We start from the raw sequence: 12,860 nt of genomic DNA on the forward strand, positions 1-12,860 counted from the left end.
TGTGTAAGCCTGATGATACACAGACCTGTAACCCTGGGGCAAATAACACATTTTATATTAATAAAAAAATGTAGTTATGGTGTATTGAGTGAAAGTGCTTTCCAGTCCATATTATTATAATTTCCTTTTTATGATATCCTGGAGAACTGTCATTGACTCTATCCTTGAACCATCGACTGAAAAGGGGATAATCAGCATGCCATGTGAACCCAGACAGTTATTACATTCTTACATATTTATTCTTCCTTTTGATTTTTGGAGCAACGGGAAAAATAATCTCCTGCTTGAAATCTGTATACATTTGAAATAATTATTTGATCCCCCTGTGGGCATCTCTTCTGCCTAATAGTGTTCCTAGTTACTTCATTTGTTTTTCTTAATCAAAGATGTCCCTATCTACCATCAACCTGATAGAATTTCTCAGAACATACTTTATTTTGTGCCTTATAAAATGATGCTCAGAATTGAAAATAATGCTCTAATATGATATGAGCAGTTCAGAGCAGTGAGAATCTTCTCTATCTTCCATGATTTGGACTCCATTATTTTATTCATGTAGCCCAAAATTAAAACAACATTCCAATAGCCATTACACTATTGGCTTACATGAAGCTTATGGTAAGTGTTAGTTAATGTACTAGGAAACCAGATCTTTCCCTTCTCTCCCTATTCACTTAAAAGTTTATCTTGTTTTGTATCTTTTTGGATGGTTGCTATCAAAATAATAGAAAATAGTAAGTGTTGGTGAGGATGCAGAGAACCTGGAAACACTATGCACTGTTGCTGGGAATATAAAATGGTGCATAATGGTGCAGCCATTATGGAAAACAGTAGGAAGTTATTTCAAAAAGTTAAATTTCATATGACCCAGCAGTCTCACTTTTGGGTACCTACACAAAATAACTCAAAGCAGGATCTCAGGGAGATGTTTGCACACACTTGCAGTATTATGCACAATAGCCAAAGAGTGGAAGCAACCCAAAGGTCTGTAAACAGATGAATAGAAAGAGAAAATGTGGTATATGCATACAATGGAATCTTTTTTTAGCCTTAGAAGCATTCTGACACATGCTGCAACAATGGAAGAACCTTGAAGACATTGTGCTTAATCAAATACGCTACTCAGAAAAGACAAGTACTGTGTGAATTCTACTTATGAGGTTTAGGGTAGTTGAACTCATAGAGACTGAGAGGATGGGAAATGGGAAATTAATTTTAGACTCATGTTTTAGCTGTTAGAAAACAATGACTTATTTTTACTTGAAAGATGCTTTATATACAGTGTAGTTACATTGAATTAAGAAAAGCTCTCCTCATATGCTCTATACATATGCTTACAAAAACATATCTAAATGAAAGAACATATTAGTAAGAGCAATGAATTCTAATTTTTAGAAAGTTTAAAAATCTGTCCTTTAAACTAATATTGAGTTTAAAGAATCGCATACTTTAAGTAATGAGAGACTTGCTTAAAGGGGGAAATGTAGCTCTACATTAAAAAAATGCCCATCAAGTGTATATTTGCTCTATCTTGTGATAGTTATTAAAGTAGTTTCTAAATGATTTTTAGGGGTGTATTGCTGGTTTTAAAATAATCTACGTGATATCCTAACTATTCTTTATGTTTATCATTCTTAAGAAGAAAAGAAATAGCAAATTTTAACTTTTTATTTTGGTGTACTTATAGACCCGATTTTCTTGACATTAATGTGATGCCAATAATACCTAGCTGTTTAGATGATGATGGAATGTTCAAGGGATGGGTAGAGTCAGATCCAAAGATTAGTTAAGTAGGTTATCTTTATAATGTTTACCAAGGAGATTGGCTGCTTATTGACTGTTGTTTGGCTAAAACTTTTTTTTTTTCAGGCTGCAGATTTTAAGGTTGCTGAAAATGAAATGGAGGGTCTTAGAATGTTTAACTTCTGCAGATGTTTTTCCTAATGAATTCATTTAGGAACCATAGATCATCATGATAACTTAATACATAACACCTTTCTTTTTTTAAATTTTTTTAAATTTTTTTTATTTGTTTATTTACAGCATAATAGTGTTCATTGTTTTGGCATCACACCCAGTGCTCCATGCAGTACGTGCCCTCCCACCACCTGGTTCCTCAACCTCCCACCCGCCCCCCCCACCCCCCCGCCCCTTCAAAACCCTCTGGTTGTTTTTCAGAGTCCATAGTACCTTTCTAATTTGCAAAATCAAATCACTTGAGATCTATAAACCGTTATGTTACATAATAAGAGTGAGGTCTTCCCTACATAGGGAACCATTAAAACAGTTGAAATTTAAGTTTGGCTTTCTCTCTAGCTCCTAAACTTTACCAGGAAAAGTAAGAATTACATTATTTTCCATTATTTCCATTAGGAAATATAGCCTTTGCCTCTTTATTAAACGAGAAAGGAATCCATCAAAATCCTTGAGGAGAATGCAGGCAGCAACCTCTTTGACCTCAGCCATAGCAACATCTTCCTAGGAACAACGGCAAAGGCAAGGGAAGCAAGGGCAAAAATGAACTATTGGGATTTCATCAAGATCAAAAGCTTTTGCACAGCAAAGGAAACAGTTAACTAAACCAAAAGACAACTGACAGAATGGGAGAAGATATTTGCAAACGACATATCAGATAAAGGGCTAGTATCCAAAATCTATAAGGAACTTAGCAAACTCAACACCCAAAGAACAAACAATCCAATCAAGAAATGGGCAGAGGACATGAACAGACATTTCTGCAAAGAAGACATCCAGATGGCCAACAGACACATGAAAAAGTGCTCCACATCACTCGGCATCAGGGAAATACAAATCAAAACCACAATGAGATATCACCTCCCACCAGTCAGAATGGCTAAAACAAATGGTTCATATTAGTTCGAGAAATTCATACTAAAATTACGTAATTTAGTTTTTGTTTTTAAGAAGAATGTGAAACTTACAATGCAGGATTTTGATACAGAAATTTTAATTTTAAAATGTTAAAAGGAAAATTTTGATATTTTACAGCCTTTCAAGATAAAATTTAAAGAGAAGTTAAAAGGCAGAGAATGTAACAGAGGGTGTTCTTTCGCATTTATTCTATCTACCAAACTACAGGCTCATAGACAATGAGAGAGATGGACAAGTCAAGAGTAGGAAAACATTAAAAATTTCTTTCGTTTCACTTACGCTAAGTGAAGTAAGTCAAGTAGAGAAAGACTGTTATATGGTTTCACTCATATGTGGAACATAAGGAATAGCACAGAGCACAATAGTGGAAGGAAGGGAAAACTGAAGGGGGGAAAATCAGAGAGGGAGACAAACTATGGACTCTGGGAAACAAACAGGGTTGGGGGTGCTGAGGGGATGGGTAGACAGGTGATGGATATCAAGGAGGGCACATGTGATGAGCACTGGGTGTTATATGCAACTAATGAATCATTGAACACTACATCAAAAACTAATAATGTATGGTGTGGTGGCTAACTTACATAATAAAAATTATTTTTGTTTTCATACTCATTCATTAACTTGGAATTTTAAAATATATTGGGAAGACGCTGTGAATATGCTCATACAAGGTTAAAGTACAGGGGTGATGTTCAACACCCTGCACATTTTTTGTAAATCTCTGCTAACAAAAATGACTTGAAAGTTGTTTGTAAATACAAACTCTAGAAAAAATTATTTGCAGCCAATTAACCAGTCAAAAAAGTCTAGGACCAAATGCATGCCCTGCCCTCAATACTTGGATGAATACATCTTTCTGACCCCCAGTGATTGTGAAATGGATTGATTGTGTCTAAGCACTCTGGTTTTCCTAGTCTCTGTTATTTTTCAGTCCTTAATGGTATCCTCATACCATTTCAAGCCCTTTGAAATGCTCTCTGCTCTATCAAACATGTCATCCCATGAAGTCAGTGGTTCATTCTATTTTGTAGAAAGATAAAATATCCCAGAGAACACTTTGTAATGCAACATTGTCCCAGAAGACAGATTTTAAGCACAACATCTAGGCACTGAGGAGATGATGTGTAGTCTATACCACTGGTCTGGATTGTCTGAAGAAGGTTTAGTAACACATATTCCTTTACTTTATCCCCCTAAGCACACACTTGATCTCATACGGAAGTGTGTTACAAATTTTTTTTCTTAATTTTGGAATATCTGTTTCCCATCCACTTTGATAATGATTAATTGGTCTCAGTATCAAACATAGAACCAGAGGCCAAATAGTGACTATTGCTCAACCCCCTTCTAACAGAGAAATTTTTCACAAGCATACTTTTGTAAGTATTTTCCATCTTATTAGGTAAGATGAAGTAACAGTCCTTCATTGTCTAACAACTTTCTTTATATGACAGTACACTCAGCTATAGCAAAGTAGATTAGAATCAATCATTCAACAAAGTTTATGCTGAATTTATTTAATTATGCTGATTTGATAGGTTCAAGTTTTGTTACACTAAACTTATCACTTAGAAATGGGACTTTATGAACATTAATTAACAAAAGAAAATTGAGGACAAATAATACCTTTATTTCAAGTTGGCTCAGATTGAGTGATATTTAATATCTTGGGCTTTGGTGTGATCTGTCACTAAACCACTATTATTTTCCATGAAACATTTATGTAGGCCCTCTAAAATGAACATGGGCTTCAATATTAAAAAATATTTGATGTTTTTTCATAGAAGCAAAGAGTAGAATGGTGGTTAGCGTGGGCTGGAAGGTAGAAGAACTGGGGAGATGTTGGTCTAAGGATACACACTTTCAGTTATAAGGTGAGTAAGTTCTGGGGATACAATGTACAGCATAGTTTCTATAGTTGATAATATGTTATATTTGAAATTTGCTAAGAGAGTAGTTTTGAAGTATTCTAACCTCACAAAAAATGATAACAACATGAAGTGATAAGTGTATTAATTATCTTGATTACAGTAATCACTTCACAATGTGGACATATACAAAATCATCATGTTGTACTCAAATGTATATAACTTTTATTTTGTTGGGTCCATTATCAAAGGAACGAGACTGAGACAAAGTGAAAGTTATGCAAAGCCTTATTCTATGCCAAGCATTAGACGTCAGACTGACAGGCCAGGGCCGCCTTCGAAGAAAGCGACCCCCTTGGTCTTACAGGCTAGTTTTATAGGGCACAACTGCAGATCTTTACATATGTGGCTTTGTCTGATTGGATGTTTCCACCTGTCTGGCCTTGTTTTAGATGTGTGTTTTAGTAATAGTTACCTGGAACCGATATAAACAAAATGGCCTTGTTTTAGGTGTGTGTTTTAGCAACAGTTACCTGGAACTGATATCAATAGCTGTTGAGGCATTTATTAAACAACAAAATGTCTACCTAGACAACATGGAGTCACTGTGGCTAAGTAGGCCCAGGCAGGCCCTCAGGGTTTAATAGGTATTAACATGGAATCAACCCCAACAATTTGTCCGTTATACATCAATAAAGTTAGAAAAAATGTTTGATGTTCTTACTATAAACTCATAGGAGTCATACTTTGGAAAATTATTTTAATGGTTATATATAGCCCATATATGAAACACAAATATAGTAATATTTAAGTGTAAAATTTTTTTCTGTATTTCTGAGTATGTAGCATTTTGCTAGAACATTTGATAAAAATTCCCAAAGGGGATCCTCAACAAAAAAAGAGAACAATGTATGTGTATTGAAGTCATCAACATTAAAGTATTGACTTAAGATGACTCAAGGACAGATAACCAGTGTAATAATAAATGATTAAGCTGAAGTTTTAATAAATTCTATGAGGTAATGTGAGTATACATCAGGTGAGTAAACTTGAGACATAATATATGGTCTTAGGAGAATTTAGTCTGGCCATGAATAGTAGGGGGAGAAATTACAGAATAACCATCAACAAACTGCAATAATTAATGATTAGTGACAACTTATGTTGAATGATAATTGGTGTGATGAGAAGAAGAATTCCTTAAAGTTCCATATTTCCCATTATTTTGGTTAATTATCTGTAAGATTAACCCCCAAGACAATATTGAAATCTGTGTGAGCCTTGTTTAAACTAGGGGCAATTTTGCCTCCTGTGAGACATTTGGCAACATCTAGAGATGTTTTCAGTTGTCACAAATGAGGGGCGTGCTACTAGCATCTAGTGGGTAGAGGCCAGGGAGGCTGCTAAATATCCTGCAATGCACAAGGCAGCCCCCTACAACAAACTGTCTGACTTGTCATTAGTACTGAGATGAGATGCCTGCTTTAGAGCTAATAAAACCTCCATAGGATGGGCAGAGAAATGAAGGAAATGAATCTGAGGGTGATTTAAGAAAGTTTGACTTTTGAATCATGGCATCTATAAAATGCACCAAAAGGGAAGATAAGCAGGGAAAATGAGCTGCTGTCAGATACTAAATAGTTGTTAGCAGTGAAACCTCAAAGGTAATTGAGGGACATAGCCATAAACCAAGTAAATGAAACACGTTTTGAGTACAAAATAATCAAAGACTATAAGCCAGAGAAGTTTGTGATGAGATCATGTCAGGGAAATGTAGTAGGGACTGGTAAGTTCTTGTGAGAGACTTCAGATGCAGAGACCTCCTGTCTTCTGCAAAAGCCCATGTAGGAACATGGTTTTCCATCATGCTATACTGTCCTGTGAAAACATGGGTCTGACATCATTTACCTTGCCTTTTTTAGGTTATGGTTCCACCCACTTTTCTGATTCCAGTATTTTTTAAAATGAGTAGGTTGAGAATGCACCCACTTGCCTCCAGATATGCTGCAACTGAAGCCTGAATTGAAGGGAGTGTTGGAAAGATTGGGTGGTTGGGGAAGACATGGTGTGACTGCTAGCAGAACCACTCTGTGGGAAGTCTCAGGTTCCTTAGGGGTGATCTTGCTCCCACGCTCCTCTTCCCTGCCTTTTCTCCATTCCCTTCCTCCTCTCCTCTTCATTCCTTTTTATTTTTCTTTCCTTGAGGTATTTGTACATTTTAGTTTGTAGTACTTTATTATTTGTTCCTTTTTATTTTGTTTTAATCTTCTCAATCTTTGGTTCTCATTCCAGTCCAAACCCCAACATGGGTTACATGTTAATGTCTTTGATATAAGCTCTTACACGTGCCTTTACCTTATTAACTCAGAAATAGCGGGGTTGTTCCTTTTTTTTTTTTTTTAAGGTTTTATTTATTTATTTGTCAGAGAGAGACAGGGAGCGCATACAACCATGGGAAGCACCAGGCAGAGGGAAAAGCAGGTTCCTCACTAAGCAATGAAGGAGCCTGATGAGGGACTAGGACCCAGGATCTTGGGATCATGACCTGAGCTGAAGGCAGATGCTTAACACTGAGCTACCCAGGTGTCCCTCAGCAGTAGCAGTTTGGATTGCATAATAAATTCTACTGAAATTCAGGGGCACTCTACCTCAATGAAATCCATGGGGTTCCGATGGTGTGGAGACATATCATGATAATCCTTCTAAGATAAAGGACAAATTGTTGCATCTGGCACCTCCTACAACAGAAAGAGGCAGAAAGCCTAGTGGGTCTCTTAGGGTTTTGGGGGGAACATATTCTTCACTTAGGTGTTTTACTACAGTACATTTACCAGGTGGCCTGAAATGCTGCTAGTTGTGGGTAAGGCCCACAACATAAAAAGTCCACCCTGCTATGCAATACACTCTGCCACTTGAGCCACATGATCCAACAGATCCAATGGTGTTTGAAGTAAAGGATGCTGTTTGCAGCCTTTGGCAAAACCCTGTAGATAAATCACAATATAGTGCATTAGGACTTTGGAACAAAGCTCTGTCATCCTTCACAGAACTACTCTCTTTTTAAGAAATTGGTCTTGGTCTACTACTGAGTCTTGATACAGACAGAATACTTAAGCATGAGCCACCAAGTTACCATGAAACATGAGCTGCCCATCATGGACTGGGTGTTATCTGGTTACCCAAGCCACAGACTTGGGCATGTACAGAAGTACTCTCTCAATTGGAACTGATATGTATGCAGTCAGAGCCTTTGAGGGCACAAATTAGTTACATGAAGAAGTGGCCCTAATGCTCATACTTTCTACTCCTGCTATATTGTCTTCTCACCAGCACCTATGACCTCATGGGGAGTTCCCCTGATCAGATGACAGGAAGAGAAGACTTGGGCCTAGTCTATACATGGTTCTGCATGATATGCAGGCATCACCTAGAAAATGGACAGCTGCAGCACCATATCCCCTTTCTGGGACTTCCCTGAAGGACAGTGATGAAGGGAAATCTTCCCAGTGGTCAGAACTTTGAGCAGTGTACTGGATTGTGTGCTTTGCTTGAAAGGAGAAATGTGTAATTATATACTGATTCAGGAGCTTTGGCTGAAGGCTTGGGTGATGGTCAGGGATTTGGAAGGAACATGATTAGAAAATTGGCAATAAGGAAATTTGGGGAAGAAATATGTGGATAGACTTCTTTGGGCAAAAAACAAGAAGGTGTTTGTGTTCTGTGAATGCACATCAAAGTCTGACCTCAGCCGAGAAGCATTTTAATAATCAAGTGAATCAACCTATTTCCCCAGCAACCCCTATAATTCCCAATGGGCTCATGATCAAAGTGGCTATGGTGGCCCAGAAGGAGGTTATATATGAGCTTGGCAATACGAACTGCCTCTCATTCAGGCCAACCTAGCTATAACCAATGTTGAGGGTTAAATCTGTCAGTACTGGAGAGCAACACTGAGTTGTGACATAACACCATTCCCTGGGGTGATCAGCCAGATACATGGTGTCAGGTTGATTACATTGGATTGCTTCCATCATGGAAGAGACAATATTTTGTTTTTACTGGAATAGACACTTTGGATATGGATTTCTCTTCCTCATATACACTGCTCTTGCCCAAACAGCAGCTTGTGGATTTATAGAATGCCTTGTCCACCATGATAGTATTCCAAATAGCATTTCTTCTGATCAAGGAACTTACTTCATGGTTAAAGAAGCAAAGAAGTGGGGCTATTCATGAAATTCACTGGTCTCACCTTGTTCCCCACTAGCCTGAAAAAGTGCTTCATAGAATGATGCAATGGTCTTTTGAAGTCTAAGTTACAGGATTAGCTAGATGATAATACTTTGCAGGGCTAGGAAAAAGTCCTCCAGATGGTTGTACATGTTCTGAATTGTGTCCAATATATGTGTGGTTTTACCCATGGCCAAAATTTATGGGTTCTTTGTTTTCTTCTTCTCTTATTCCCTTACCATGTAATATAAGATGTATTGACTTCATATCACTCATATCACAGTATTTAGAATTATTAATTTTATATCTTAAGGACTTTGCTTCTGGGGAACATATTAGTACATTTTTGGTTGTATGCTGGATAGTGTTATGTTGGGTAGAATTACGATCATATTATTATCTTTATTTGAAGTCTTTGATTTGATTGGTCTTTTTTTGAAGATTAAGATTAAGGAGATGGAGGGGCACCTGGGTGACTCAGTGTGTTAAAGCCTCTGCCTTCGCTCGTGTCATGATCCCGGGGTCCTGAGATTGATCCCCGCATCAGGCTCTCTACTCAGTGGGGAGCCTGCTTCCCCCATCTCTCTGCCTGCCTCTCTGTCTACTTATGCTCTGTCTGTCAAATAAATAAATAATCTTAAAAAAAAAAGATTAAGGAGATGGATATGGGTGCCAAGTTGACAGGGGGTGGACTACTGAGGGTTAATTTTCTGTGTCAACTTGACTGATTCATGAGGTGCCCAGATATTTGGTTAAACATTATTCTGGGTGTGTCAGTGAGGGTGTTTCTTTCTCTTTTTTTTTTTTTCTTTCTTTCTTTCTTTCTCTCTCTCTCTTTTTTTTTTTTTTTTTTTGACTTGAGCATATTTTATTCTGCCCCAGTGAGGGTGTTTCCGAATAAGATTATTTGACTAGGCAAACTGAGTAAAGGAATTTGCCCTTTCCAATGTGGGCGGGCCTCATCCAATCCACTGAGGTCCTGAATAGAAGAACAAAAAGACTGAGTAAGGGAGAATTAGCTCTCCTTTCTGCCTGTCTTTGAACTGGGACATTATTCTTCTGCCTTTAGACTCTGACTCAGATTAGAGCTATCCCATTGGGTCTCCTGGAGCTTCAACTTACCAACTTTAGATCTTGGGACTTCTCAACCTTCACAACTGCATGAGCCAATTCCTATTGCTTCTGTTTCTCTGAAGAACCCTAAGATATCTCCTTTTTCTTTCCCTTCATTTCTTTCCTTACTTCCTTCCTTCTTTCTGATATTTGTATATTTTTCTTCATAGTATATCATAATTTTTCCTTTTTGTTTGTTTTAATTTTCTCCATTTCTGATTCTCATTTCAGTCCATTCCCTACCATGAGTACACATTACTGCTTTTTATATAGGCTCTTAAATATGCCTTTATCTTACAAACTCATTAGTAGTTATTGTATATGTGCTTTTTTAATATTTATTTTTATTTTTTATTATAGTAAAAACACATAACACAAAAGTTACCATCTTAATTATTTACAATTCATTTCAATGTATTCAAACTGTTGTGACACAAATCTCTAGAACTTTTATATCTTGCATGTCTGAAACTCTACATACAACTCCCCTTTTCTCCCTAGCCCCTGATAATTACCATTTTACTTTCTGTTTCTGTGTTTGATTACTTTGGATTTTGTATATGTGTTTTGAATTAAAATAAATTATACTGTACCATACAGCTTGTTCTATTCCCCTTTATTCACTTAACACTGTTGGTAAAATGTAGCCAAATCACTGTGTCTCTGTATCATTGCTTCTAACTGCTGTATTTTATATTTATAGTTCACTTAGTATTTCAGAATTGTATCCAATCAACTTTTTTTTTTTCCCTGCAGTGAGATATCTCTCAAACTCTCTTTTACCCCAACAATTACCCAGTAAACATCCTCAGACATGTCCGGTTGTGGATAACCAGGAATGTGGTCAGGCTTAAGACATTTGATACTTAATTTAATCAGATTGATCTCTGAAATGACTATAACCAGATTTTATTTCATTCAGCAGTGCATAATGTTCTCTTCTCCCCAAATCATCACCAAAAATTTGGTGTTATCCAACTTTCTAATTTTGTCTGTTTGTATAGTTGTAAAGAGAGATTTCTTTCTGCTTTTAATGAATATCTTTTTTTAATTTTTATTAACATATAATGTATTATTAGCCCCAGGGGTACAGGTCTGTGAATTGCCAGGTTTACACACTTCAAAACACTCACCATAGCGCATACCTTCCCCAGTGTCCCTAACCCAACCACCCTCTTCCTACTCTCTCCACCCGGCAACCCTCAGTTTGTTTTGTGAGATTAAGAGTCTCTTATGGTTTATCTCCCTTCTGATCCCATTTTGTTTCATTTTTTCCTTCTGTACTCCCCAAACCCCCACTTTGCCTCTCAACTTCCTCATATCAGGGAGATCATATGATAATTGTTTTTCTCTGATTGACTTATTTTGCTCAGCATAATACCCTCCAGTTCCATCCACATTGTTGCAAATGGCAAGATTTCATTTCTTTTGATGGCTGCATAGTATTCCGTTTTATCTATCTATCTATCTATATCTCACCTCTTTTTTTTTTAAAGAGTTTATTTATTTGACAGACAGAGATCACAAGTAGGCAGAGAGGCAGGCAGAGAGAGAGGAAGGGAAGCAGGCTCCCTGCCGAGCAGAGAGCCCAATGCAGGGCTCGATCCCAGGACCCTGGGACCATGACCTGAGCCGAAGGCAGAGGCTTCAACCCACTGAGCCACCCAGGTGCCCCTCTCACCTCTTCTTTATCCATTCATTTGTTGATGGACATCTAGGTTCTTTCCATAGTTTGGCTATTGTGGACATTGCTGCTGTAAATATTTGGATGCATGTACCCCTTCAGATCACTACATTTGTATCTTCAGGGTAAATGCCCAGTAGTGGCGATTGCTGGGTGGTAGGATAGCTCTATTTTCAACTTTTTGAGGAACCTCCATGCTGTTTCCCAGAGTGGCTGTGCCAGCTTGCATTTAATGGATATCTTGGACTACTACTGAATTTGAACATTATTAGATATTTAGACTTTCATCTTTCTATGAAGTGATTATTTTTGGACCTTGCTCACTTTTAAAAATGAATTTACTGTCTTTTTCTTGTTTTATCAGAATTATTTGTACAAGTTAGAGATTAGTTCACGGTTGATCTTGGACCTTTAAGTTCTCTTCTTTCTGGCTACTGTTTTTCACTCTGTCCATGGGGTTCTTCATTAAACAGGAAACCTTAATTTTTATTTATGCAATTTATATTGCCTTTGGATTTCTATATTGTACTTTTGGGATCCCTGTTTTTAAGCAATCTTTCTAATTTTTAATTCACAATGATATGCTCTTAGATTTTTCTTCAATTACATTTGTATTTATGCATTAACATTAGGTGAACATACCATTTGTATTACTTCTTTGTATAGAGTATGCAATAGGGATACAAACTTGTTTTTCTTCACACAGTGAGCAAGTTTTCCTAACAAAAGCTACCAGACTATTATCATTTCATCTCATTGTGTTGAGGTGCCACCCCTACTATATTTCAGTTCCTCCTGGGCTTAGTTCTGGACTTCATATTCTGTTCCATTCTTTTTTTCTGTTTACCTACTGCTGTGGCAGAATCACACTTATGAGAAATGCTGTGGTTCTGATGCTCATGAGTGAACTGGGGGAGGAAGCCAACAGCTAATGCTTGTTCATGGTCTTGTCAGGACACATCATGCTTTCTTTTTTAAATAACTTTAAGGCCTAGACAGACACTATACATAAGGGGAATACCAAAAATAAAAGATATTATGAGGAGAGAGTGTCAATTATTATTGACTTATAA

Source organism: Meles meles, chromosome 14 (genome assembly GCF_922984935.1).
Source record: "Meles meles chromosome 14, mMelMel3.1 paternal haplotype, whole genome shotgun sequence".
In the NCBI taxonomy this organism is placed as follows: Eukaryota; Metazoa; Chordata; class Mammalia; order Carnivora; family Mustelidae; genus Meles; species Meles meles.